At 33.8% G+C, this 25,697-nt stretch overlaps 1 long non-coding RNA gene across 2 annotated transcripts; it reads right to left on the bottom strand.

The window, feature by feature from the left end:
* Positions 1–4,630: 4,630 nt before the first annotated feature.
* On the bottom strand, positions 4,631–6,495 carry LOC109148831. Of its 2 annotated transcripts, XR_002048893.1 has the most exons (4): positions 6,476–6,495; positions 5,099–5,186; positions 4,808–4,882; positions 4,631–4,697 (listed from the first exon to the last, which is right to left on the bottom strand). It is a non-coding gene; the product is annotated as an uncharacterized LOC109148831 (long non-coding RNA). The 2 variants fall into 2 exon arrangements; XR_002048892.1 differs by lacking the exon at positions 4,631–4,697 and having other exon boundaries at positions 4,764–4,882.
* Between the last annotated feature and the right edge of the window lie 19,202 nt (positions 6,496–25,697).

The raw sequence follows: 25,697 nt of genomic DNA on the forward strand, positions 1-25,697 counted from the left end.
GTTGGCTAGTTAATGTTGAAAGACCCTCTGATGAGCTCAACTTCACGGTCAGAGATTACTGGGATGATGTCTCAGGTTGGAGGTTCCAGAAGCTAAGCAACTTGTTTCCCCCTGACATTATCAACAAGTTGAAAGGCTACTTCTTATCCAGTGAACCCAATCAGAGGGACACCATCTCATGGAACCAACTTGTTTCCCCCTGACTTTCCTCATTGGAACATGGCCTTCAGTGTTATTGGCACATATGGAAGTGGAGAAATGCTTTGATTTTCAAGAATGAGACCATTCATGTGCACCAGAAAGCCTCTTGGATCAGGAAGTATTGTAAGGACACCCAGTTTGCCTTTGCCAAAGACCAGCTCCAAAGAAACCCATCTACTGTCCAGGCGAGACTCAGCTGCTGGAACAAACCGGAAAATGGATGGGTCGCGATGAACGTTGACGGCAGCAGTAAGCTCACAAGTAAAGATGCTGGTTGTGGAGGAGTTCTGCGTGACTACCAAGGGAATTGGATCGTGGGCTTCCAGAAGAATCTTGGAGAATGTAACGCTGTGGAAGCCGAGGCCTGGGCAATCCTTCTTGGTCTCAAAGTTGCTTGGCAATTCGGTCACTCTAAAACTATGTCGTTTCGTAACTTTCAGAAGTGGCGCCTTTTTTCATCCAATCATAAATGACGACTTTGGTAATGCAAGTTCAAAAACCAAATACTACAAGGTAGGTCCATATATACTAAAAACTTCCCAATTTCAACCAAATATCTATTAAAATTATACTATAATCATAATTACATGTCAAACAGAACTACATTTAAATGCAAATTAAACAGAATACAACCACATAATTGTAGCTTTAATTTCCAAGAAACTCTAATTAAAGCTGTTAGTTGTTGTCAATCTAGCTTAGCTTAATGAAAGAAATTAAAGATAGATCCTAGGAAGTTCTGATCCCCACTTTTTCAAGAACATATATATAAAGTCAGAAGATGGAATATCCATAGGGAAGGTCAATTAAGAACGTCCACCGTAACCACATTTGAATCTATCATATCGAATCAAGATTTGTTGCCAGTATGTACAGTGGTTGATCTCGATCAATTCGAGCAGCTTTTATTACATACCAACATACATGTTATTCTCGAATTGAAAGACCAGGCCGGAGCCATCTTCAATATGTGCTTCTTTCAAGTTAAAGATGGAAAATTGGAAAAGATTTTCACGTACCTCAGCGATTCCAACTCCATATATGCCATCCCAGCCGCCATAACATTATTGTGTACTCACTTCCACTGCTAGAAGAAGTGATCGAACCCAGCCTGATCCGATGACAGGAAAATTAAATTAAGGAGCCTTTTTTTTTTTTTTTGAAAGGAGCCGTCATGGCATTTATTCAAAATACTGCGAAATAGTGTGAGGCGGGACAGAGTCCCAATACATAATAGCAGGCTGACTAGAAAAAGACAAAGCTAAAGTATGAGCTAAATAATTCTCTGATCTAGGAATGTAAACAACTGAACAATAATTAAAAGTAGTGATACGTGCCCTGCAGGCATCTATGGCATAGCCAATATACGACTGAAGTGAGGTTGCTGATTGTGAGAGGTATTGTTGTAGAGTCAAACAATTCGTGAATAATTGTATAGAGTGATTTCCACCAGTCCATAACCATGATAAGGCTTCCTTACATGCGAGCGCTTTAGCCAAGTGGGGATTGACAATCTGGCAAACGTATACTGAAGGCCGAAACATATTCTCCTTCTCCATTCAACAACACTGCTCGAGCAGTGGCTGCTCCCGTGTGATGCGAAAAGCTGGCATTGAAATAACACTTCAACAATGGCGCATGACTTTCCGGCGATGGTAGCATGGTTTCGGCGACGCTTGGTTGTAGCGGAATAGTGGACTGTTGCAGTGGCATGGAAGCTCGAGAGGGATGAGCTTGTTCCCATGCGTGTACTACGCCAGCGGCTGCGGCAATTATTCTCCGCGGGCGTGGTAGGCATGCATCCCACACCGCTCCATTTCTGGCTCTCCAAATGTAATATAGAATTGCAGCTGCGTGGATAATCTGGTTAGTGTCTAAAATATTTAATAGTTCACTAAACCAAGTATAGAAAACATTTGTGATATTGATGAGGATTGGAAGGTGAGATTGGCTCCAAATGGACTTAGTATAGTCACACAATACTAAGCATGCATTGTGTCTTCATTTGCCATTCCACACATAGCACATGTTGGTTGTATGTCACTCTCTTTATAATCAGATTTTTCGTAGTGGGGAGAATATCATTCAATGCTCTCCATAAGAAAGTTTTCCATTTGGGAGGTATTTTGAGTCTCTATAGGCCTAGCCAATTATCAAATTAAGGAGTCTAGATCAGAGTATATGACTTGATATTCATCAATTTTATTATTAATATAATCATATATAATCATATTCACGTACACTAGAATTAATTAATATTATATATATTCGTATTCCTTATCTGATTTGGATTAGGAGTATTTGCATCCCTATATATTTAATAGCCCAGCAGTCCCCTACAACTTTAACAAATCATCCCTGCAACATCATATCGAATCTATATATATATAAATTCCCTACATACCTGTGCCATTAAATTTCTCTATCTATCTGTAATATATACATATGGCTTCTCATATATATTCACGGCAAGAGTTGGTTGTAACCAGCATGAATAAGAAGATTGAGAAATCCACAGATGGAAGTATGCCAGGAGTTACATCCAATATTTCTACCAGAAGTATGCCAACTTTGTGTATCCAGATATTTCTAAATCAAAGCAAACGCCAGGCACCTTGCCTTATTCTGGCATTCAATATGGAAGTAACGGGCAAGCAGCAAATGTTCTGAAATCATTGCCACCTGCATTGGCAGCGTTCATCTCAAATTTGCCACCTGTTGAGGGCCCATCTCCAGATGCTGATTTTGTCATATCTCTGTGCCTGCAAACCAACATTCCTTCACCACACTCAGGATCTGTTCCATCTACGAATTCAACCAAATTCAAAACAAGAGACAGACTAGCTGGAAAGAGGAAAAATATGAATGATGACACGACGACTGTGCAGAGGCAGCCTCCACCTAGAGATCTTTTCAAGATTCGACAACTACTTAAGTTGAGGGTTTCCAGTTCACACACAGGATCGGTATCATATGGGACTGCAATTTCTGGAGAGCTCTCTGGCAGCGGCAGCAGGGGCAGCACCAGTTGATAGCAATTACCAAGTCATACATCTTCCACTGTACATTCAATATTTTCATGTATTATTACTTAGGCTCCCTTTCTATCATGTATTCTGGGTTCTGAGACAGTAGGAAAAGCTAGATCTTTTTAGAACTAATTCTGTAACAATCTCTACCCTTTGTCTCTGCTTAATTAAGTCAATATATACTTAAAAATGGAAAATGGTTACCAAATTTTAAGAAAATAATAATAATTCTTCTTTACAAGGTAGTATATGTTCTATACTAGAGAACCCACCACCCGGGGTTCAAACCTTTGACCATCCACTTAGATAGGTAACCAGGATGTTATCGCACTACATGGTAGTTGGTAATACAATTATAGATTAAAATTACTACTACTACTAATAATAATAATAATAATAATAATAAGCCCGCATGGGTAGCTCAACTGGTCATGGAGGTGAAACTTTGGAAGAATGACCAGGGATTGAGTCTCACCAGCGGCAGTGTGGGAGGGGGCTCCTTGTGCGCAGTGAGCACCGGTCTAGCCTTTGTGATTAATGTTCAGTTGAGTCACCATGATTTACAACCTCCCAGGGTTCAGCCTTTTTGGAATAATAATAATAATAATCTATACCATATATAAAAACAAAATCTTCAACTTAACTTCCCGCCCAAAATCCTCAAATTTTAATATATTATTTTCTACTTTCCTATTCATACAATAATTCTATATTAAAATTCATATTCTAATATTCTAAAATAGTGTAATACAATTCCTAATAGAATATATTCTTTCATACTTTTCGTACTATAATTATACATTAGAATTCCTATTCTAATCTATATCTATATACTAGTAATCACACGCGCAATGCGCGATTAAACCAATGCCCAATGTATATTTTTAAATTAGTGTTTCTTAATTCGTAAAAGTACTCATATAATAATGAGAGAGAAAAAAATGTTAAAATCTTTTATATATTTTAATAAAAAATAAAAGATAAAGAAATTGGAAATAACAAAAACAAATAAACCACTGACTAAAGTTGATTGTCTATCATGACCAACTTGGGAGAAAAGAGTTGGATAAAGAGTACTAATCTGACAAGATAGGAATTAAATTTTCTTAATGCGCTTTTGCTAATCCAGAGTTCGGGTATGATCACTGTAACAAGTATCTCTATCCTTGTTTCAACTTTCAAATGAGCTATCAAGACCAGCAGGCCTTGCTGAACCCCCTGCACTAATGCAACAATATCATCACCACCCAGCAGCTATGAATAAGGGTAATCATAATTTGCTGATATTTGGGGGAAGTGAGGTTAGTGGGTCCTCATCATTTGATGGGAGTTGCAGCCAAATCAACTATGAGAGATCAAAAATTGCAGACCATGTCAAGCAAGAACCTACATATCATCAACTCTTGGGAAAATACAGTTTTCAAGGCGATCCTCATCATCATCATGAGATCATTTCTTCAACCAATGCTGGGTTCAAAGATGAAAACCAGATTCAAGGCAAACTTAGCATTTCAAATAATTGAGGTTTCAGGAAATTTACGATATGGAACAAGATCAAAAGCTTAAGAAGGCATTACCTTTCTTTAAATATGTTGTCTAGCATGTGAATTGAAAAGCTCCATGAACTCCTTCACTTCCAAGCCACCTAAATCCTGAACATTTCAGTATTCCTCTTATCGAACAGTAATTACCCATTTAGTTTAAAGTAAATCATCTATCAACCTTTCCCAAAGCATTGGATTTAACACATACGCCCCCGACTATCTGGATTTAATTTGAAGAGCTCATTCAAAGCTAAATTAGCCATTTTAACATCACATGCAGTCTGCAAAACTAAGCAAAGGTGCAAAACATAGAATTTGCCTTACATCAATTGCGCAGTGAATGCCATATCTTCTTTATACACTATTTTCTTAAATACATCCTCTATACAGCCATGGTTCATGTTCATTTAACCTATGGTCATTGAAGAAGAGCAAACCCCATTCAAGCCCAATCAAATTATGTGAACATAACAAATATGGAAGTAACTACAATTTAAGGTTGCAATTATCCTTATACACAGTAATTTGGATATGCAAAAAATTGTCATAAATGAGAATACAATTGTGAATTTTGATCTTTCTACATTAACAAAAAATAAATATAACAAATAGATGTAAAAATTAGGGAAAATTGTAAAAATGTCCCTCTATAATATGTCAATTATCAATGTCACCCCTGAATTATGAGTGGTGTAAATGTTGCCCCTCAATTATCAAAACGGTGCACACATAGCCCCTCTCGTAACGGACATGTGGTTCTCTGTTAGTGTACGACACTGTTAAGTCGAAGTAAATATGTAATTTAGTTGTTTTTTCCCTCCCTCGATTCGAAGTACCAACGATGGATAGCGGTGGGGAACCACAGGTCCATTACGGGAGGGGCTATATGTGCACCATTTTGATAATTGAATGGGCAAAATTTACACCACTCATAATCCAGAGGTGACATTGATAATTAGCATATTATAGAGGGGCATTTTTTACAAATTTTCCTAAAAATTATGCTTCTCCTTTACACCTTTACATAATCTATAATTAATCTGTACTCAAATAGCTCAAATTGCATACCAGATGCAATGCTTCTCCTTCACACCTCTACATTGTGTGTGCATGTAAATAAATTTAAAATTATCATAGCAGATATACAAAGTCAAATTAATTCACAAATTATGAAAGTAAAAGATCAAAAGACTTGGGAATTGAAGATGCAAAGCTGGTAAGTGAGAAGCTATGGAAGTTGATTGCTAACCGGATATGGAGGCGTGAAGGCTAAAGAATTGAATCTCAAATACATAAATTCTTTAAAAATCCAATTGTGCTCCGTAAAAAACTTTATAAACAAGAATTTAACCGGTAATCATCTCGATCGCCCAAAAACAGAGAAAAGAAAAGACAAAGTAAGTCGCATGTATCGTCGCTGGCCAGTATGAATATTAAGGAATCCTATCCAATTAGATGGTGATTGAGATAGTTTCAAGTTAGAGAGACCCATTAATTTTCAGAATCCAAATAACAACCAATAAACACAAATACTAAATCTCAGAATATTAAATCGACTCAAATAGGTAAATTCTTTAAAAATCTAATTGTGTAACTCACACCACCCCCCCCCCCCCCCCCTAAAAAAGGTAAATTCTCAAATAGATGTAAATTCTCAAATATCTGTAATTAATCTGTACTAAAATAGCTCAAATTGCATACCAGACGCAATGCTTCTCCGTCGGCTTTCTTTTCGGTAATCGGCAGAGACCAAATTCAGTTGTGTAACTCACACCACCCCCCCCCCCCCCCTAAAAAAAAAGGTAAATTCTCAAATATCTGTAATTAATCTGTACTAAAATAGCTCAAATTTGCCACCGCCTCTTTTATTTAACAGAATCTGTTTAATTTAACATTCTTAGTTTGGTAAAAATAAGAAGAATAAGCCTATATTAGAATTTTAATTTGGCATTGTACAATTAGAAGAGCTCAAAGTACAATCTTTTAAAGCGTATGGTGTACCGACATTTTTTTTTTATTCCCGTTAAGGGTCTAACAATATTCGCTCTTATTAAAATTGTAGATTGTAGATATATATAAAAGTAAAATCCTCCTATTTCATTTTCCCGCCCAAACTTTTGTAGTCAAATTAATTAAATATTTTATATTTTATTGGTCAAATACTTAATAAAGCTTATTTGGTAAGCAAATGAAAAATGGAAATTTAGTAATATCAATATTATGAATTAATTAGGAATAAGATTAATTAGGAATATTAATATAATGAATTGATTAGGAATATCAATATAATGAATTGATTAGGGCAATACCTTAAATAAATAAATACACTTTCTTTTTAAAAAAATTTATAAATTTATAATTCTCATATTTTTCACCTATAAATACAATGAGTTGCCGACTACAAAAATTATAAGTCTTCATTTTATATTGCATCCCTTTTTCCCCACTAGGTCTTCAGCCTTGATCATTCATTAGCCGCGTTTCGAAATTAACGGTAGGTTTAGCATCCAAGTAGTTTGATTGGATTAGATACAATACGTTTTTCATGGTTGTATTGTCCAAATTTAATACTTTTTCCAGCGAAAAGTTATTCATATCATATGCCTAGATTATGATTTATTCTGAATATTTTTACTGTTACTCCAAGTCCATTTCATATATTGATTTTTTGTTTCTATTGAAGTTTCATTATCATTGATGAAAGGCAGCCTCATGTGAATCTCGCTTTGAGTGGTGCCTACTCATGCCCGTTTAAAGGGATGCTGAGTGCTGACTCCTCTAATCTCTCTCTTCATTTTTTTTCTATACTGTTATTGGTCAAGAATTTAAAGTGCCACACAATAAAATGTGTGACTCATGGGTGATTGGAGATTGGGGAGTGGTTAAGTGTTTCTGTTGTAATATACACGACAAGATATAGCAGGAATCGCCTTTAATACACCAATTGACTATTATTATATTCTTCTTAGTTCTTTGCGTTGATTATTGAAGTAATCGGTTCTGAAGTTCTGATTTGTTAAGTTGTTTTATTCTCATGGTGTCGATTTTGAAAGTTATGAAGTCCATGCTCAATTCCTCAGTGTATAGGTCAAAAAGTGTATATATTTTTTGGCGTAATTATGGGATCGCCATAATTACTCCGTAGTAGTAGTAGTAGTAGTAGTAATAATAATAATAATAATAATAATAATAATAATAATAATAATAATAATAATAATAATAATAATAATAATAATAATAATAATAATAATAATAATAATAATAATAATAATAATAAAAATTGATAATATTATTGTTCAAATATAATATTTAAAAAAAAACCTAATTTTAATTGGTAATCTATATTTATATTTTATATTAAATAATAAAACAAATCCTCCTTTACAAGTTCACGCCTAAACAATTAATAATAATATGAAAAAAATGAAAAAGAATGGAAGGAAGCCGTACGACTAAACAATTAATAATAATATTGGGAAGAAAATTAATAATAATATGGAAATATGAAAAATAATGGAAGAAAATATTAGCCCATGTGAATGTTTTCTACACTCTGAAAAATGGAAAAGAATCAATAAGCCGTATTAGGAAAATAATCATTAAGATATTTTACTATTAATCTTTTATGTAAGATTTTGCGTAAAAAATAGAATATAATTAGTTATTAATAATTTAGCCTTATTTTACTATTAATCTTTAAGAAAAATTTTGCGTAAAAAATGTAATAAAATCGATTATTAATAATTTAGCTTTATTTTACTATATTAATCTTTAAGAAAAATTCTGCGTAAAAAATATAATAGAATCGGTTATTAATAATTTAGCTTTATTTTACTATTAATTTTTAAGGAAGATTTTGTTAAAAAATAAAATAGAATTAATTATTAATAATTTAAATTAAAATTAAAGTACATATATTTTCCTATCCGTAATATAATTTTTACTTATTATTTCACAAAATCTTCAAATAATAATTAGTAATATTATTGGTCAATTATAATAAAAACTCTAATTTTAATTGGTGATCTATATTTTATATTAATTAATAAAAACAATATCCTCCTTTACAAGTTCCCGCCTAAACAATTAATAATAATATGAAAAAATAAAAATGAATGGAAGGAAGTCATACACCAAAACAATATAGAATAATATTGAAAAATAAATTAATAATAATATGGAAAAATAGAAATGAATGGAAGGAAATGTTAGCCATGTGAATTTTTTCTACACTCTTGAAAAATGGAAAAGAATCAATAAGCAGTATAAGAAAAGAATCATTAAGATATTTACTATTAATCTTTTAGGAAAGATTTTGCATAAAAAATAGAATACAATTGGTTATTAATAATTTAGCCTTACTTTACTATTAATCTTTAAGACAAATTCTGGGTAAAAAAATGTAATAGAATCGGTTATTAATAAGTTAGCTTTATTTTACTATTAATCTTTAAGGAAGATTTTGCTTAAAAATGAAATAGAATCAATCTATCTATATTCTATATATAATTAAAAACAAAATCATCCTAATTCATTTTTCTGCCCAAACTTTTGTAGTAAAGCTTATTTGGTAAGTAAATCTCAAATGGAAATTAAATAAAATCTATTAATTGGTAAATAATAATAATAATAATAATAATAATAATAATAATAATAATAATAATAATAATAATCCAAACAAAACTATATACAAATTAAAATTAAAATTAAAAAAAAAATAAGAAGAAGACAGAGGTGGCTCCCCTTTGTATATAAGAGGATCATTGCTCCTCTTACAAACGTATAATTGCTTGCTCATCAATGTGGGCAAGTATTGAGAAGTCCAAAGACTTTTTTTTTTTTTTTTTTTTTTTTTAGTACTATTAACCCGGCAAATTATGTTGTGGCACCGTGTCCACCTTACAAAGTAGGCACAGTTCAAAAATTGTTCATAATTATGAATATATAGTTCTATAATTATAAATAAACATAGTGTTGTGAACATAATTATAAACATATAGTTATGTAATTATGAATATAGAGATTTAATAATTGTGTATATGAAATTCAAAAATTATGAATATATATCTAAACAAAACGATATACAAACATTTATTACAACAACAACAACAACAACAACAACAACAATAATAATAATAATAATAATAATAATAATAATAATAATAATAATAATAATAATAATAATAATAATAATAATAATAACAATCCAAACAAAATGATATGCAAAATAAAATTAAAATTAAAAAAAATAATAAGAAGAAGATAAAAAGGAGCTATGGGCTCCCCTTTGTAAATGATGTTGGATCATTTTGATCCTACATTGAAAATGTTTGGAAAAGGAGTTCTTCACTCCTCTATATAAGAGGAGCAATGCTCTTCTTACAAATATAATTGTTTGTCCATCAATGTGGACAAGTAGTGAGAAGTCCAAAGACAAATATTTTATTTTTTGAGTACTATTGATACGTCAAATTATGCTGTGGAATCATGTCCACCTCACGGTTCTAAAATTGCTCATAATTATGAATATATAGTTAAAAAATTATGAATATATAGTTCTAAAATTATGAACATAGTGTTGTGAACATAATTATGAACATATAGTTATGTAATAATGAATATAGAGATTCAATAATTGTGAATATGAAGTTTAAAAATTATGAATATATAGCTTTATAATTATGAACATATAGTTTAGTAATTATGAACATAGAGTTTTGTAGTTGTGAATATAGAGTTCAATAATTATGAATATGAAGTTCAAAGATTATGAATATTTAGCTTTATAATTATGAATATATAGTTCAGCAATTATGAACATAGAACTGTGTCTACCTTGCAAAGTGGACACGGTTCCACAGCATAACTATTCGATTCACCGTGTTACATGTAGTATCTGTTCATATAAACTTTCTCAACCTATTGAAGCCCAACGTTTCAAAAGGCTCTTATTCAAGAAACATTATTTTAATGGCTTCTTATTTTAATTTTTTTTTAAAATTTATTAGGGGGTTTGGCTAAGATTAACCCAAAATGTATGTGTTGTTTTAGTTTTTAGCAGTTTGGAACAAATTGCTAAATTATTAAATAATATTTTTGATGTTTTGATTAAATATAAAATGTTAAACAGGCAAATTTTTTAAAATTTTGAAGAATTCTCCAAATAATCAAATCATAACAACAACAACAACAACAATAATAATAATAATAATAATAATAACAATAATAATAATAATAATAATAATAGTAATAATAATAATAATAATAATAATAATCCAAACAAAACTATATACAAAATAAAATTAAAATAAAAAAAAAAGGAGTCACAGACTCCTTTTGTAAATGATATGAGATCATTTTGATCACACATTGAAAGTGTTTGAAAAGAGAGAGCTCATCTATATAAGAGGAGCAAAACTCCTCTTACAAACATAATTACTTGCACATCAATGTGGGCAAGTATTGAGAAGTCAAAAGGTTCTTATTTAAGAAGCTTTAGCGTTGTCTTCTTATTTTAGTTTTTATTAATTAATTAATTAATTATTTATTATTAGTGGGGGTTTGGAAAGATTAACCCAAAATGTATGTGTTGTTTTAGTTTTTAGCAGTTTGGAGTAAATTTCTAAGTTATTAAATAATATTTTTTGGTTTTTTGATTAAATATAAAATATTAAACAGATGAATTTCTTAAAATTTTGGTGAATTTTCTAAATAATCAAATTACAACAAAACAACAACAACAACAATAATAATAATCCAAACAAAATTATATACAAAATAAGATTAAAATTAACACAAAAAAAAAAAAGAAAAAAAAAAAAGACAAAGACAAAGGGGAGCTACAGGTTCCCTTTGTAAATGATGTAGGTTCATAATAATAATAATCCAAACAAAACTATATACAAAATAAAATTAAAATTAACAAAAAAAAAAAAAAAAAAGACAAAGGGGAGGCACAGGCTCCCGTTGTAAATGATGTGGGTTCATTTTCATCCCAAATTAAAAATGTTTGAAAACATGAGCTCTTGAACTCCTCTATATAAGAGGTACAAACATAATTGTTTGCATATCGATGTGGTGAGTATTGAGAAGTTATAATGTTATTATTATTTAAAAAACCTTAGCTTTGTCTTCTTATTTTAGTTTTATTTATTTATTATTTATTATTTATTATTTATTAATTATTAGTGGGGGTTAGGAAAGATTAATCCAAAATGTATGTGTTGTTTTAGTTTTAGCAGTTTGGAGCAAATTACTTAGTTATTAAATAATATTTTTGGTGTTTTGACTAAAGATAAATTGTTAAAATGGCGAATTTGTCAATAATCAAATAATAATAATAATAATAATAATAATAATAATAATAATAATAATAATAATAATAATAATAATAATAATAATAATAATAATAATAATAATAATAATAATAATAATAATAATAATAATAATAATTCAAACAAAACGATATACAAATAAAATTATTTTTTTTTTTTGAATGCTACTAGCTCTATTACATTGTAATACCTGTTCATATACTTTCTCAACCTACTGAAACACAAAGAGCTAATAACGCCTCCATTGAGGCTCGAACTTACAACCTTCCAAATGCAAGTCCAACCCGGGTACCTTCCAAATTAATTTTTTTTTTAAAAAAAGAAGAAGACAAAAGGGAGTCACGGGCTCCCTTTGTAAATGATGTGGGATCATTTTGATCTCACAATGAAAATGTTTGGAAAGAGGAGCCTTACAAACATAATTGCTTGCCCATCAATGTTGGCAAGTAACTTGGAGGGTGTGGTTGAGTGTAAAGGACTCATCCATCCTTAACCAAAGGTCAAGCGTTCGATCCTTGGATTTGGGAATGGAGCAGCCTTAAATCTCTAAGTCAGCTGTCCTACCCAAAAGAGGTTCGCTTATAATTTAGCGAGGGGATTAGTCACTGTGTCCGACGGCGGAAACTCCGGGTTTACCCGAAAAATTAAAAATGGAAAGGAAATATTTCAATAATAATATTTTACATCATCAAATAGTAAAGACATATTTTAAAAAATAGTAAAGATAAATTAAAAATGGAACGAAAAAATATTTCATTAATAATATTCTACATCATCAAATTAAAATGGGACGAAATTAGGTAAAAATATAACTGCATCTATATTCTAATTGACTAATTGATTGGAAATAAAAAAGAATAATTGACTGAAAATGAATCTAATATAACTAATTGATTAAAAATATAAAAGGAAATGAATATTAATAATTGACTGCAAATAAAAAATGATCTATAATTGACTAAAAAAATGGTCAGAACATTGCATTTTAATTAAAAATGGAATGGAAATTAAAAATTGGAGGAAAATATTCCAATAATAATATTCTACATTATCAATAGTAAATGCATATTTCAAACAATAGTAAAGGTAAATTAAAAATGAAATGGAAATATTACAATAATAATATCTACATCATCAATTAAAAATGGAACCAAAGTTATGTAAAAATATAACTGCATTTGATATTCTAATTGACTAATTGACTGAAAATAAAAAAGAATAATTGGCTAAAAATGAATCTGATATTACAAATTGACTGAAAATATAAAAGGATAACTAATTGAGTGATATTCTACCATTATATATTTCCACCCAAGTAACCCGTCCTGATGGAGAAGATGTTAACTCTAGACGAAGATGAACAAGATTGTGTTGTCACTACCACTGTTGTCAGGTTTCAATAATGTGTAAATATAATCGGTGATATTATTATTTTTTTTTTCTAAAATGAAAAAATTGCTATATATCTAGACAAAAAAATATAGCTTCCATACAAATGAATAAGGATAGCAATTCATTTCTATAACTGAGTTGTTAGAGAACGAGCTCATTTGCCTAATGTATGAAAATACTAAACAATGATAAATAAAATCTTCAAAATTATAGGACCGCATGCGTACATCTAGACATTACCTATTAATTTGAGCAATTATTTGCACAAATTCAAGCAATGATAACATCAAAATATATAAACGATTCAAATCATATCTTTAATTGCACTATATAATATTCGATGTTCTAATTTAAATAATTATATATCGATTCATATATTCTTAATGTATTACAACAAATTCATTCCGTGCATCGCACGGGTGCAAATACTAGTATTGTAAAATAGTGTAATACAATTCCCGATAGAATATATTTTTTCCTACTTTTCTATTCGTACTATAATTGTATATTAAAATTTCTATTTGTAATACAATAGGACAATATTAAAACGCTATTATAATACTCCTGTGTGACAAATAAATATGGCAGTACAAATACTAGAAATAGGAAGCAACATATATTATAATTATTTTCGGGGACCAAATCGACTAACAATAATTATTTTCGGTGACCAAATCGATGAATAAGCAATTGAGGGACTTCATTGACAGTTCGCTAATAATTGAGGGACTAAATCGTTGATTAACTCTTCCATTCTATTAACTTTAGTTTATAGGTGAACTAAGGATTACAAGTTCCTTTTTGATGATTATGCAGTTTATGTTTTTTTAAGGAAAAATTATAAAAAATGCCCCTCTATAACATGCCAATTATCAATGTCATCCCTGAATTATGAGTGGTGTAAATGTTGCCCCTCAATTATCAAAACGGTGCACATATAGCCCCTCCCGTAACGGACATGTGGTTCCCCGTTAGTGTACGACACCGTTAAGTCGGAGTAAATATGTAATTTAGTTATTTTTTCCCTCCCTCGATTCGAAGTACCAGCGATGGATAGCGGTAGGGAACCACAGGTCCGTTACGGGAGGGGCTATATGTGCACCATTTTGATAATTGAGGGACAACATTTACACCACTCATAATTCAGGGGTGACATTGATAATTGGCATATTATAGAGGGGTACTTTTTACAATTTTCCCCTTTTTTAATGTTGCTGTATAAAATGCTATTCATCTTTTAGTTTCCTTTTATATTTATTTATGAGTTAAATCCACTTTTGGTTCTACATTTATTGCGCGTTGGACACATTTAACCCGCATTTATTAATTTTGCCAAATTTTGTCCAAATTTATTAAAAATTAGACAATTTTAATCCACCATCACAATTGACGTTAAGGCTCCGTGAAATAGAAGGACATTTTTGTCCTTTCAAGTGCTTATTCTTCATCAGCTCCCATTTTTCTGTGCTCGCGGCTATGGGAGAGCAGCAGAGTCTTCCTGAAACTAGAAAGCCCTAGATTTTCGACTTAAACCGAGCTTCTTCCGAGTGTTCCGCGTCCACTTCTCCGACTATTTTGAAGCTGAAGCGGTCGGCGAGATTGGACATTCCAATTGTGTCAATTGGATTTGGGAATGTTCCGCCGATTTCCACGGCTATGGAGAGCTTGGTGGAGTTTGAGAGTGATGCCTTTTCGGTGTGTTGTAAGCACAGAAGAAGAGGATTGGCTGTGGAAGATCGGTACTCGGCTAAGGTGAACCTCCATCACGATTCCAAACAAGTATCATCTAGTTTATATTCAAGCTTCAATCTTAGATTCTCAAGCTCTGTTACAAAAAATATTAGATTTTGAGGGACTAGATTTTGAGGGACTTTTAATTAATGTTTATGAAGATTTAGAGTATGATGAACTGAAGATTAAATTTAGCGAGTACTGCATCATAACACAATAAAGAAATTTGCTATTTCAGGCCGTTTTTGGTGTATTTGATGGGCATGGAGGAGTAAAAGCTGTAGAATTTTTAGCAGAGAATTTGGAGAATACAGGGATCCCTGGCAGTGTCCAGAAGTGTTGGAGATTTTTATCTTAAACAATGGACTACGTTCTTTACTTTCTGCAGTATAGGGAGGTCTCAGTTCAAGAATTTGCACTAAAGACAGCTTTTTGGCTCTGTAAAGCATCCGAAGAGGCCAAGAAAGCAATGGGGGATGCAAGATTCATGACAGAACTTGTTAAGTTTCTCAACTCAAGCTCATATAACACCCGCGAAATGGCAGCAGAAACACTGTCTAGCATGTTGGTTGTGCCTAGAAACGGAAAAGATTTGTGCAAAATGATCAAAATTGGATCTTCGCTTTGCGCTGTGTTTTGTTTTTGGCTTGAGTCTGCAAATGGTGAACAACATAGCTGGTCAACTTAAAAATAGAAGCTGAAGAAGAATAACACTTGAAAGGACAAAAATGTCCTTCTATTTCACATAGCCTTAACGTTAATTGTGACGGTGGACTAAAATTGTCTAACTTTTATTAAATTTGGGTAAAATGTGGCAAAATTAATAAATGCGGACTAAATGTGTCCAACGTGCAATAAATGTAGGACCAAAGTGGATTTAACTCTTTATTTATTAACTGTTTTCTATTCCAGTCAGGCATTGGTGATCATCATTCTCAATTGATACAAAATGACAGTAACTTAAAGTTATAATGTTCTATATTATTTTTTTGAGAAATAACACTGCAAAATATGAATATGCAACACAATCTATGTATACTATATATGAAAACAAAATCTTCAATTTAACTTCCCGCCCAAAAGACTCCTATATTATTATAAGGGTGCACAATATTGTAAAAATAGGGTAATACAATTCCTATTCGTACTATAATTGTACCTTAAAATATAGTAATACAATTCCTAATATAATATATTCTTCCGTACTTTCTTATTCCTAATACAATTCTAGATTAAAATTAGTAATCTTAATAATAATAATCTTTACCGTTAATAAAAGTAAAATCATCATTTTCAACTTTCCCGTTCAAATTAATATGAATATTAATTTTTTAAAGGTCAACCAATGGGTTGTATTCATAGATAAACTGCAATTGAGTCAGGTGGGACATCGTTCCAGTACATAGCTGTAACGTAACGAAAAGCCGTAGAAGCTAGACTATGAGCTAAATAATTCTGCGATCTAGGAATAAAATCAACTAAACATGATGTAAAGGAAGACATGTGAGTTTTACACTCATCAATAGCGTAACCAACGTAAGAACGGAGTGGAGCACTTGTTGCAGTCAGATATCTCTGTAAAGTCTGACAGTTTGTAAAAAGATGAACTACTGATTCACCACGCATACGTAACCACGAGAGTTCTTCCTTACACGCATACGCCTCAGCCATGAGTGGAGAAAAGTAATCTTGTTTGGGCGCACTGTATGCCGAAGCCGTAATGCCCCTACCGAAGCCGTATTGTCCGCATGATGGTAAGCCGCATTGATGTAGCATCTCCTGGACTGTGCAATTAATGGTGCGTCGATGTGCGTATGAGCCGTAGGTGTAGGCAGTGGCGGTGGCGTGGCTTGGTGTGGATGTGCAGCTACGGCGGTGTGCTGCGGCAGTGCCCCTGGTGGCAGCGACTGGCCTGCACTGGCAGCGTTGTTTGCCTCTTCGGACGGGTGGGTATTGGCATGAACACTTCGCCACGCTTGCATGTTGGATCCGGCCATAATTATCACCTTTCTTGGCAGTGGTAGACAAACATCCCACACAGCTCCATTCCGTGTCCTCTATATATGGGTAGCTGGGACAGACCACACTGCTTAATAGTCTCCCCAAATCCGCGTAGGAGGCTATTTGGATGATGATTACCTCCTCTTTTCTCATACTGAAACAAAAGATCATTAAAGTCCCCCACCATAACCCAAGGGAGATCAGACCGTGGTGCTAATGATTTTAATAAATCCCATGATTCCACGCGTTTATGGCGCTCAGGGAACCCGTAATAGCATGTCACTCGCCAATTAGGGAGACCCGTCATACTAACCTCCACATCAATATAATTCCTCGAAAAACTTAACAGCCTCGCTGTGCTATTTTTCTTCCACAACAAAGCTAAACCACCACTTAAACCAACACGATCAACATAGAACAGACCCTCAAACCCAAGTCGAATCCAGAGATGTTCAGCATGTATCCGGGCAACTTTAGTTTCCATAAGAAATATAAAGTCGGGTTTCTTACGGGACACAAGGTCCACTATCTCGCGAACTGTTCGTGGATTACCCAAGCCACGACAGTTCCAACTCAGCGTACTCATTGGGATGGGCGGGTCTGGTAACCAGATCCCACCTGATGCAAGTTTTTTGAGATGTCTGCCATAGTAATGTAACCCCTTTCATCAACAACATTCCCGTGTTCCCTGCCTCCCAAGTCACTCCGCCTGCGCTTTGCCACTGCCGAGACTGTCTCGCCTCCCTTCCGGAGGTCAAGATCCGACGGCAACGCGGTCAACCCTGCAGTAGCTACCGTAGCCGTGCTTACTGTCTCAGGCTGTACCGGCTTACCATCTTTATCAAGAAGCCATGGTGCACCAACCTTGCATGGTCCCCTCCTTGTTCCATCACGCAGGTCGTTATTGAACGAGTATTTTTCTATTGGCAGCCCTGCGTTCCTTGCACCCAAACAATATTTGTGCAGATGGCCTAACATACCACAAAAGAAGCAGAAGTTGTGAAGTCTCTCATACTTAAAATTCACCCAACATATAGTCTTGTCACGCTTCATAAATTTCATACGTCGCTTTATGGGTTTCGTAACAGGAATGGAAACCCTAATACGGTAAAACGTCTTCCATGGAGCATCAGCAAACCTATCATCAGATTTTAGAAAGGAGCCCAGGAAATTCCCTATCTGTTCGAGAATTCCACTAGATGTATACCCTAACGGAAGATTATGAACCTGTACCCACATATCTACCGTATCAAGAGGAACCCTAACCAGGATAACACCATCCAAGACTTGCTTGCAAACCTAGGTATTATTCTCAAAAGACCACGGACCACCGTCCAGAACCAGCTGCATGTCCGTTTCATGATAGAAGACGGATAAGAAGAGGTTAGGCTGCATGTCCAATGTGAATATTAATTAATTGCTAATAAAACTAATAAATTTTAATTGGTAACAAAATTTTATATGGAAATTAATTAATATCTAATGAATTGTTACCACAAATTAAAGTCAAATTATACTTAAAAATGAAAAATAGTTACCAAATTCTAAGAGTAATTAAACCATTATAATTGTTAGAATAATGGATACAAATTCTGCGTAATAAATGAAAAAGTTCATTGGGAATTCTGTGTAATTTTATAAGGAAATAATAATTTATTAATTATTATTTACACAAATAATAATAATTTGAATATTGATTTTACACCAATAATATATATATATATATATATATATATATATATATATATATATATATATATATATATATATATATATATATATATATATATATATATATATATATATATATATATATATATATATATATATATATATATATATATATAGGATTATATTCAAATACAAACAATGCTTAAAATACAAACGTGTGGATTGTTTAGAATCGTTAGATCTAGCTTGGAATTGGATGGATAGGATTTATTTAATTAGGATTAACATATTTTAATTCAACTAGCTCCTGTTTTTAGGTTAGGAAGGGTAGTTTTGGTTTTTTTACTATTGTTTAATTACATTAAATTATTGGAATTCAATGAGCAGTGCAATTTTTATTTTACTCGTGTTGTCTCTCTATCATCGCTGATCTGTCTCTCCCTCATCATTGTCGAAGGAGTGCCCCCCACACCGTTGGATTTGAATCCTCATCCACGGTTAGGGCTGTGCATCGGACGAGTTCGGGCGGATCGGTTTATAGAACCGTTCATCCGCTCGGATTTCGGATTGGGGAAAACTACCCCAATTCGTTCGAATTAAGAGGGAAATCCTACCTTTCGGATTTCCCATGTTCGGATACGGTCGGGTGGGGGTCGGATTTCGGTTTGAAGTCGGATTATAAAACATACCAAAAAAAAAAAAAAACTGTAAAAATGTTCAAACTTAATAACCCTAAACTAAATTACCAAAGCTATGTAGGCATTTAGATACATAATTACATATTGCAGTTTCCAACTGGTGTTCAAAAAGCAAAAATGAAGTTCACAAAATGAGAAAATCAACAATTCTCAAACAACACTAAACTACTAATTACTAAAGTACTCAGCAGTCAGCAATCAACATTAGTCACCATTCACCAATCAGCCTTCAGCAATCAGCATTCATCCATTCCTCATCTTCCTGCTCAATTATAAAACCATTAAAGGCTTTAAACTTTAAAGCCGATAAAGACAAAGAGAAGTAGAGAACTAATAATAATTAATAAGAAAGGCTCAGATTGCTTTTTTTCATATCATTTTAGAGTTGGGGGCAAATTGCTTCATGAGTTTTGTCTTAGAGCAACATACCAAACACCAAAAGTCTTTTTAATTCAGACAAATGGTGGAAGCATCATCATAGCCATAACTAAACAGAAAGGAGAATATGAGAGGAAGGGAAGTGATACCAGAATTCCAGAGAAGGCATAATACCAGAGATGTAACTGAGTAAGGGCAGCAACATTTATAAAAAAGTTACCAAGCCACTTAGCAATTAGCAGTTCTGGAATCTTACCTGAGTTGCCTCAAAGAGTCCACACATTTATCAATCAAACTAAACAGAAAGTCAGAAAGCAATGTTATATAAAAGTATTATAGCAATTGTTGGGAGTGTTCCAATAGTACTTGGTGAAGAACCAACAGCTCCAGTGGACAATTCTGCACAAAAAGGAAAAACAAAAAAGAGTTTAGAAAAGGTAACAATTAACAATTTATAAAGTTGAAACCTAGAAAGTTAGAAAATAAAAACAGTACCCTTCTCTAATCTTTCAACATCATCCAAGTTTTCCTCAACAAAGATTGGATGATTGGGTGCCCTCAACCAATCTTGTGCACATACTAGGGCATCAACAATTTATCCTTTGGACAGAGGTCCATGTATCAGTGGTTAAGCTGACCCTTTGGGTGCTCACCTTAAACAACTTTTTTAGGGTTATTCTCTCATCTAGGTAAATCTGGTAAATGTCTCTAGAAATGGTCCACCTAGAAGGGATTTGAAACCTAGGACAAGCAACTAAAATGAATTTCCTAAAGCCATTTCCCTCAACAATCCTAAAGGGAGTTCATCAACAATGATCATCTCACACAATGCCCTCCTAATAGCCTCTTGGATGAAAACCCAAGTCCCCAAAACCCCCTCAGAAGCTTCTGTTCCAGAGGCATTAAAGGTGAGAAGAGACTGCCTTGTGTCCTTACAATGAGGATTTTTTAGGCAGGCCTTCATATGGTTTTTCAATGAGGAAGTGCCATGCTTTTTACTTTCACATTTATAAATTTTTGCACAATAAAGGCATTTGCCCTTAACTACTGGTCCCTCAGTTTCACCTTCAGCAGGTGGACCACGGATCTTTTCAAAATGATCCCATACTATAGATCTAGACTCCACCTCTTTCCTCTTCTTTGTAGGAACAACAGGAGGAGAAGGCATAGGATTTGTCTGAGGACTTCTCTCAGTACCTGGAGCTTATACTCCATGCTCCTCATCAGTTGAGGTTGGAGGGTGTCCAGATGCACTGATGCTTTCCATCTATAAAGATGGGCATCAGTATCCAAATAAAGCAGACAACCAAACAGATTTGAGATTACAAATCATAAACAGGTAACATATATACATATTACAACATATTTTACATTAAAGCTTCCACCATACAATCATACATAGAAGTATTACATATTACACTTCCACCATTAAATCCATAAATCAGATTAGCAGATTACATATTACACTTCCACCATTAAATCCATAAATCAGATTTGCATTTTTCAAATCATCATCTATATGGAATTGCCCAATTGCTCATACAATCATGAATCAACACAAATACACAATAAAATTCAATCTCATAATTCATAAAATCCGTAATCACATTAATCAAATTTAGGCTTCCACCACTACAATATGTAACATAATTACGTATATGCAGTCTGTATAAAGTTAAGGGTCCGATTACCATAAACATGAAACCATATATCAGGAATTTGACAAATTCATCATCTATATGGAAAGCCCCAAAAATTAGGGCTTAGTGAGCTAGTGAGTCACTGAGACACTGACTCACGTACAAATTAGGGCTCACAAACTCACAATTTCATCACAAATCGCAGAATAATGCAAATTATCAGAATATACAGAATCCCCACAAAGTCACAAACTATCCAAGTATGAAGTATCAATAAAAAATTGTAAGTTTGTAACCCTAAAAAAAAAGTATTAAAAACATGTTTTCGATTACTTGATTTCTCCAATATTTTCCCGGAGAACTAGGTATTCAACTCCACTCTTTCAGTTCCAACAATCAACACAGGGGCTTCCACCAACGCAGGGACACTGGACGTCTGGACACAGGGGCTTCCACCAACGCTTCGCTGGCTTGAAAGTTGAGGCTTCCACCACGGTACACGGCTCAAGAGAGTAGGGCTGTGCAGAACGAGTGAACTACAGAACCCTCGAAGGAGTCGAAACCTCTGAGAGACTAATTGACTAAGGCTCTGAGAACTGAGAAGATAAGAGATGAAGAGTGTTTGAGTCTCTGAGACTCAGAGACTCAGACACTCTTCATCTCTGAGAGGGTGAGACTTGAGAGTTGAGAGAGTGAGACTGTGAGAGAGTGAGAGATTGAGAGAGATCTGAGAACTGAGAAGTAGAAGCTGCGCAGCTGATGAAATGGTGAGTAATGAAAGCCTAGCTCCGTATAACACATATATATATAATGCCCACACGACATCGTATTATGCATATACATATAATCTATATATATATATTATCGGGTTATCGGACGGATCGGGTAGGTTTTAAGCAAACCCTAACCGATTTTATATTAAATCAGAAATTCGAAATAAGGGCGTCGGGTTGCAAGTCGGGTTCGGGTATCCACTCCGATAGCTATGGCGGGGCGCGAGTCGGACGGGTTTTTCGGGTTGGACGGGTTGTGCACAGCCCTATCCACGGTGGACGATGGACGTCGGTGGGTGCCGAAGTGGAGCCAAGCAACGGGGACCACCAGATCTGAGTGTTCGTCGAGGTATGTATTTTTACCCTTTTGTCGTTTTTGTTTGTTTTTGCCGTTTGGATCATCTACTTTTTTGTTCGTTCGTTGTCGTTTGTTGGGGACGTTTTTTCAGTGTGGGTGTGTGTGGGAAGAGAGGGGGTCTGGGGATGGTGGTGCATTCTATACGCTGGCAGCATGGGGAAGGGATTGGGTGGAATTTAGTTGATTTAATTTAGGTTTTTTTTTTTCTTTGTTTGATCAATTTTGGGTCTGGGTAGCTTTGTGTGGGTGCAATTGTGACTTGCTGGTTGGATTGGTGTGGTGGATGGGTCTGGTAGTAGCGGCTACGATGGCGGGGATGGGTTTTTTTTTTTTTTTTTTTTTTTTTTTTTTTTTTTTTTTTTTTTTTTGCTATGCGAAGCTGGGAACGGGTTTTAGGGGTAGGGGATGGCCGAGGTTTTTTTTTTTTTTTTTTTTTTTTTTTTTTTTTTTTTTTTTTTGTCTTATTACTTTTTTTCCAATTTACAGTGTTTGTTTCATTTTTGGTAGTGCTTAGTGACACACCAATTCCAGTGTTTATGCTCGATATATTGTAAGTTGGTGGTGGGGGGGTGTATGTTCATAATCTAAGAGCAAAAATGCTTTTAACGCATAATACTTTGTAATGTTTTTAGTTATGTGTGGTGGTTGAAATATGGTTGATTCGTTATACTTGAGTTTTCAGGTATTTAACGATTTGCTCATGCACACAGTTAACAGATATATGTACACATGTTCTTTTTTTTTACTAAGTTTATTACCTAACAGTTTAGTAGTCGTTTATGTTAATTTTTATTTAGTTATTAACAATGGATTATTTTAGTTTAGTTGTCTATGTGCATTGTTTCACCGCATTTTGTGCACCTACATCTTTGTGTACCTACAGTGGATGATTTTTGTATAGCTATCTGTGTGCACAGTTTCAGATTACGTCATACCATTGTATTACTGAAGTTGATTTGGTATCTATGTTTTTTGTTCTTCTTGGACTCTGGACTGCGCATTCCCATTCAGTACTGTGCACACTGTCTTAGACTTGAGTGCACTCATAGTGCACACTGTCTAAGTCTTGAGTGCACACACAGTGCACACTGTCTAAGTCTTGTGTGCACATACAGTTTACGGTTATAATGTAATTTGGAGTATTGCTTGTAATCAAATTTTTGAACTAATTTTTTTTTTTTTGAGTTGGCAATTTTGCTTGTAGTCATTTGTGTTTTACAAATGGTGCACCGTTGCGTTATGCAGTTTATGTTCCGTATTCTACATCAGGAGCAGTACTTCCTTCTATGTGTTGATTTTCATAAATTTCGATTTGAGATAATTGAAAATTCGACTCTTCAGTCTAACAAGAAGCTGAAATATGGTGATTGTCCGGAAAACTTGGTATGTTTGCCAAGTTTTGTACTTTTTACTCTTCTATACACATTTGTTTTTCTTAGTTTTCATTTTTGCCACTATGGGTTTCTGGTATAGTTGGACATGCTAATAGAATTCTTTAGCACTATTCATCCGAGAAGGTCTGCGATGTGTGCGTGTTTGGAGTTCAAGTGCATGCAGATGAGTTAGCGTGATGGCAAGGATAAAGTTGATTGCAGGGTGTACGCCATGCGTCATATGTAGTCTTATGTGGGTCAGGGAGTGGTTAGATGGAGGTGTGGCCTTACCAAAGGTAACACTGCTCAGCTTAAGAAGTTGAGGTTACGCTACATGAAGGAAATTGCCCACAACATCTGAATTCAATCTACTTAGGTGTAGCAATATCTCTCGGGCATATCAGTTCGTGTCAGTGCTCCTCTAGGTTTCGTAGTGGGTTTTTTGTGTTTGGTTTAATGAATATTAGTTTGCAATTTTTGCTGCGTTATGGCTTCGTTTTTGGGTTTCATAATACAGCTACCGTTGTTACTGTGTATGGGTGATGAAGCCACTATATACTTTGGCGTGTTCTCATTTTTTTGCTAAGTGGGGCTGCAGCCGCATACCCTCATAAGGTCTCAAGACATCAATTGGTGCACAATTAGTTGTTTGTTTTATTAGTACCGTATTTATGCTATTTATTACTCCGTGTTTATTAAGATTTCTTTGTCTAATATGGGGTTGGTCTCTTCTAGTTTTGCCCGTGTGCAACCTATTATAATTCCTAGTGCATCACATCTGTGCACTGCTAAATAAAATCTGCGTGTGTTAGCCAATGGATAGGTGTGTGCAATGTGGCCCCGAACTGTGTGCATGGACAAATATGTACATTCCACGAAACTGTCCACACCACTGTACCCTTATAAGTTCAGTAAATTTAATACATGTGTACACGTGGGCGTTAATCTGTGTGTTTGCATAGCGCAATAATTTATTTTACTATCTACATAAATTTAAACCATGTCTTCTAACTAAATAATTGCTTCTCAAGATAATTAAATAACTGTGCAGGGTGGGGTTAAACTGTGTGCATGGAAATCAAAATAACCAACCTTGTACGGATAATTAATTCATAAATTTTACATATTGGACTGATTCAATGTTTGCTAATAGGCATTTTGTGTTAACTGTGTGCATGCGCCAAAAAAAAAAAAAAAACTGACAGTGGATAATAAGCATAACTAAATAAATATTAAGTATTCATAAATTTCATAAGATCAATGATTATGTATCTCAACTTCAAATGAATTTATTATGTTGAGCATATAGCCATTAATGTGTAATCCAATTATTAGTTTAGGTTTTTAGTTGAGATGGAACACATGCTTTAATTTGGTATCAAAGCTATGCCAAAGGTCATGGGTTCGAATCTTAGCGCCACCCATACCCTCCTCTTTTAAAACCAAGAAGATCTATTATATTTGTCTGATACTGTTTGGCCCGGTTGGTCACATGGTCACAGGTAGCGCACTTCTTCACCTTTTTCTTCCCTTTTTCAACGGTTTTCTCTCTGTTGCTTTTTAATCTTTTCCCA

This window comes from Ipomoea nil, unplaced genomic scaffold (assembly GCF_001879475.1).
Source record: "Ipomoea nil cultivar Tokyo-kokei standard unplaced genomic scaffold, Asagao_1.1 scaffold2144, whole genome shotgun sequence".
Lineage (NCBI taxonomy): Eukaryota > Viridiplantae > Streptophyta > Magnoliopsida > Solanales > Convolvulaceae > Ipomoea > Ipomoea nil.